Below are 5,482 nucleotides of genomic sequence, written 5' to 3'. Positions count from 1 at the left end.
TTCTTATTATTATTTTTTTAATAGATTATTAATTATTATTATTATTAACATATTATTATGGAAAAGTTAAGGAGGCCAGTAATTTTTGTATTTTTTGGTCAACACTTAATCATCAAAAAGAAAGTGAGCAGTTTCTCACCATTGGATGTAATCTCATACCATTAAAAATACTATTAATGGCCAATTAATGGTTACAAAATACCAAAGTTGCTGGTCCCTAGCATTCCTCTATTATTATTATTATTAATAACTCAAAAATTGTACGACGGTTAATATTTTTATTATTATTATTGTTGTTGTGATGATTATTATTGTGGTTAATTATTATTATTATTATTCATTTTTTATTATATATTATTAATTATTGTTATCATTATTGTTACTGATATTATTATTAACATTAATTATAGTTATTAATTAATATTAATAATTATTTTTTTGTAGGTTATCAGAAATTTATTTTCCAAAAAATTTGTCCGTCAGAAATTTATAATAAGATAGCTGCAGCGGCCCTAGCATTAACGGGGTTCCACTGTTTCACCATGTTTTGGAGTAAGCGAAATAAGAGGACATTCTGCACTGATGAGTGCTTTAGTAGAATGATAGAGGCCTAAAACGCACACATTTTACCTTCTAGTCGGCGAAGTGATTGTGACACATATACTTGGCCTCCCGGTTAATAGTGAGCCTGTCACGGGTAGAACGGACATCAGTCACTAGTTCTTAGTGGAGAACTGCTTAGCTTGTTTTGGTAGGCTGCCCGATCCAGATGATCATGTATTGGATAAGGTAAATCTTACATGGGTTCGGCGATGTAGAGACACTAAACTATTAGACACACAGGAGTCGATCGAGCGGTATGTCCGGGCTCACATTTTCTATGTGCTTGGAACGGTTGTATTTTCAAACAAGTCAACGAATTCTGTAAACTCGAAGCTTTTGCCTCTACTTCGAGATTTCCACCGCATTTCATTCTACAGTTAGGGGTAGCTAGTTTAACACATCTGTACAGGTCCTTGTGTCGTGCATCGCGATACAACTGTAAAGAGATATATGGCCCCTCATTCTATTTTTTGTTTGGGCATGGGAGCGTATGCCGTTTTTAGCACCTATTCCTCGCAATGAGCTCATCGTTGTTAGTGTTCCACTTGCGCGATGGTAATTGTTATCGTTATTATTAGGAGTCATTGGCGCCGACTAAAGAGATATCGCAAAAGTCTACGGCGCACTTTAGGCAACAACTACTTGACATGGGAATCAAAGAGGTAGGTTTTAACAATTTATGTTAAGCAGTTTATTATGTCAAATAATTTAACTTATCGGCTTCGTGTTTACTGATGTCCAATTTATATGACGGACGTATATGAGAGTGATGGTTCCTGATGACCTAGTCGTAAATGCATTTATGTGCTCCACAAAGTCTCCGTTAGTGTCATTCAAGTGTATAGAGTGGCACTAGATAGACCGAGTTAGACGATAATTCAGGCTTGAACAACTTCAACTGGAGCCAGTATTTCAGATTGGTGATGCTCATTGCAAGCGATTGACCGACCTACAGAACCATGACTAGAGCGACAGGAACAGAGATTGGGTTAACATGTGGAATTCTGACCGCTATAATACACTGCAGTTAGAGGACGAGATTGTCGAATTTCATCTTCTCCCAGTGTACTACGAGTGGTACACACAGCAATACGGGCATCACCTACAGTTGTCAGATAGAGTTGCAGGGACAAAAGTCGAGGTGAATAAACCACAGGAACAACTGCGTCACCACCTGGACCTCAACAGCCAAATCCCCCTCATGAGCAACAGTTTTATATTCTGGGCTATGAGCAACAATTTCATGTTCCGAGCTATGAAGATGTTATTATTATTATTAATACTGTTAATAATAGTTTAATGGTGTTAATATTATTTAGGTACCGGCATATGAGCAGCAGTTTCAGGTGCCTGCATATTACCAGCAGTTTCAAGTGCTGGCTTATGGCAACAACATCAGTTTCTGGTTTATGAGCAACAACAACATTTGCCACCTGATAAGCAACAACAGTACATACCAGAACCACAACCACAGCGGCCAGCAGAGCCGTACATACCACAGATGGTAATTTCAGTCAACAGCCACTTCAGTCCATTAGTTAGAATTGATGACATCAGTTTGTCTCAGGTACTGAAAGACACAGATTATCTATTTGAATGTGGTGAGCGCATCATGCAAGAACATGGCGACATGGAAGTTGTTCGACCTGGAAATGGCCACAATCATAGTGTCGTTGCACAAGATTAACAGTGTATATAGAACCATCTCGCATTTCATCACAAACCTCAAACATCTCATTGCGCCTGTCGAATCGGTTGACAATGATGTTTCCTGCACGTCGAAAATTTTCTTTAATTCTTTTGATGGCAAATTCTGAATACGTGAATCCATTGCAAACATGCTGCAGATAGAAAATAGACCAAACAATGGCAGTTACAGGGAGGTTGCGCATACCCTTAAGGACAGAATTTATGCACTATCAAATTCGTCGTTATATGACCCCAACGATGACTCCCGTAAAATGCCAACACCCATCTCTCAACACCGATCTCATCGCACCATCAAGTATATGCCTCACCCCACTCTTTAAGCATTTGGTAGTTTTTGTTGTACTCCTGTTCTGTTCTAGAATAGCATGTAGAACAAATCATGTAATCATAAGCAGACAACACAAATTACTAAGAATTGGACCATAACAGCAAATTCAAATACATGTGTTAACCACGAGTTGATGCAAGTATGGAGTGTTGAACCTCCTTAAGAAGTTGGACTCGATATGCCTGATGCAGAACATGTGCCACACTCTTGGTGGTGACCATGTACCGGTACTGTGAGTTATTGCTACATCGATAGAATTATGGCATTCAGAAATAATGCCCACGCCATCAATAGTAAGAAGAAACTCCCATGCGCCTGCCGTTTTACTCTCCACGGTGGCAAAAGCAATCGGCACAATGTTTTGATTCTCGTCCTGTGCCACTGCTACTAAAAGTGCACCTTTATATTTTTTGTATATGTGTGTGCCATCAATCTGCACCAATGGCTTACAGTGCCTAAATATTGTAATACACAGATAGAAGCTCCGAAATACGCAATGGAGTACTTTTACACCATTCACCTCCTCACTCTCACGATATACAGGGAGAGTTTTTATTTAAACACGAGATATTGGCATCTTCGCAGTCATTGCTTTCAACCATACTGGCAGAGTTTGGTAAAAAATTTTCCAATCAGCGAAAACTTTTGACACATATTTCTGATTTGCCAACCAAACCTTACAATAATTTACAATGTAGTTGAACCTGGATTGAACTTCTACAATAATAGACTTCGCCTTTATCGATGGGTCTGCTTCAACCAACGATCTAATAGCATCTACAATCGTGTCTGAGTCCAACTTGGCATGATCTTGTGAAATTGTCTCTATGGTGCACATGCGTTTGCCATTGTATCTCATGATCTCCCAATAACCTTTCTTTTGAATCAAGCTAACTCGGATTAGCCAATCGCACCCTGCACCATATTCCTTGCATTTTGGATAGAAGGTATGTGGTTTAGACTCATACATAGTGTAATCAACTCCTCTAGAGATAGTGTAACTTTTGATTGCAGATATCACCGACTCTCTAGAACCAAATTCTATTCTGACACTAAACTCATTATCTTCTGCCGCAACATTGCCTTCACCTACGACATGTGAAATATTGTTAGTTTGTTCTTTCAAAAACAGAACAGCCTTCTAGTGTATGTGTATTTCGATTTTATTTATTGGTTAATCAATGTGTGACTTTATACACTACGATATTGCAGATTGTTGGAACAACGAAGAACTTCCAGAAGAGGAAGAAACATTCAGTGGCAATGGCATCAGATTCAGAGGATTCATACAGCAGCAACAATAGCCATGGCCGCCACAACAACAGTAACCAAGTCCAGAGTTTCACACCATCCACATCGCCCCCAACTTCGGTTAATTACAGAACGGCCAAGAGAAGAAAGTATCAGCATACTCAGAAAATTTCGGGGCATACATGGCTGCGAGATCCAGAGTTCACATAAAAGACAGAACATCAAAGTGGTGTTGGTTATCAAGTGCATATGCTTCATTTTACATTGCTGGATTGCCTGCCTCGTCTCGGTGATCATTTTCGTCATCGACTTTATAGTTGGTTTCGAACTCCTCTTCACTGTCGTTGTTATCTTCCCAAATTATATCCCCGAGCTCATCAACATTCATCTCCTCGCCAACCGCGTCCAGTCCCGTATGCTATTCAAACTCAACGTACAACTCTACGTTGGCACGTGAAATCGGGTTTGTCGATAAATATAGAGCATCTGCTGCATACATGCGTCGTTAGTGATAGACATCATTTGAGACTGTATCAGCTAACCAAATATTTGTACTGGATTTCTGTATAACATGTTACTCACCCTCTTTGAAATGTGACTTTGTATGTTCTCACAAGGACCATTTTACAACTCTACAAAACTCATGATGCATGGAATGGCAAAGAAAAACGGACATTCACAGAAAAAAAGTCACTCTGTGTACGTTTTTGGTATAATCTCACCGTTATAATACACTCGCAAATTTGCAATACCTTCCATAACCTCAACTTCACCTAACCCAATATTTTTTACACTACTTATTGTAAAAAAACTCACAAGTATGAAAGAAAGAGAAATGGGAGTGGGAGTACGTAGGGCATGAATCTCGGATGAATTGGTATTGGTATTTATAGGCAAGACTCTCGATTAAAATATTTTTTTTGTACAAAATGCAAGCTGTGTTTTACAGCTTTCAATAAAAAAATTTTGTACATATATTATGCAAGCTGCGTTTTGTTAATCTCAAAAACGAAAATAAAAGAAAAGGTTAACAAAGAAAAATACAACCTGCGTTTTGTGTGTTTCAAAAACAAAAAAAAAAGAAAGAAAAAAGCGAAAAAATAAAATGCAATCTGCGATTTTCACTGACATCATAACAGTATAAATACTTTATAATCCTCCTTTTCATTGAATTACACCAGAATTATTTCCATATGTAAAAAAAAAAAAGCTTACAAACCATTGAGTTACACCATAATTATTTCCATATATAAAAAAATGAGCCTTTTTAGGGTTTGTTTGAGTGAATTTTTAAGAAAATATCTTTGTTCGAGTTATCTTTTTTAAAAAAATTTATAAAAAAGTAAAAATAATTTTATGTTTAGATATCTCATGCAAAAAAAAATTTTTATCTATCAATTATGTTTGGGTATAACAATATAAAAGTACTTTTTTGTTTATTTATTATGTGAGTTAAAAAAAGATGTAAATTATAGTTTATCAAAAAAGATATTTTTATTTTTCTAGTATTTTTATTTTTATTACTAAAAATTTATTAAACATACTAAAAAAATATTTTTTTATTAAAATTTTTTTATCAACTTAATGACA

The sequence above is a fragment of the Arachis duranensis genome, chromosome 1 (assembly GCF_000817695.3).
Source record: "Arachis duranensis cultivar V14167 chromosome 1, aradu.V14167.gnm2.J7QH, whole genome shotgun sequence".
Classification (NCBI taxonomy): domain Eukaryota; kingdom Viridiplantae; phylum Streptophyta; class Magnoliopsida; order Fabales; family Fabaceae; genus Arachis; species Arachis duranensis.
The sequence above is the reverse complement of the archived record's forward strand: the minus strand, read 5'-3'. Positions refer to the sequence as shown.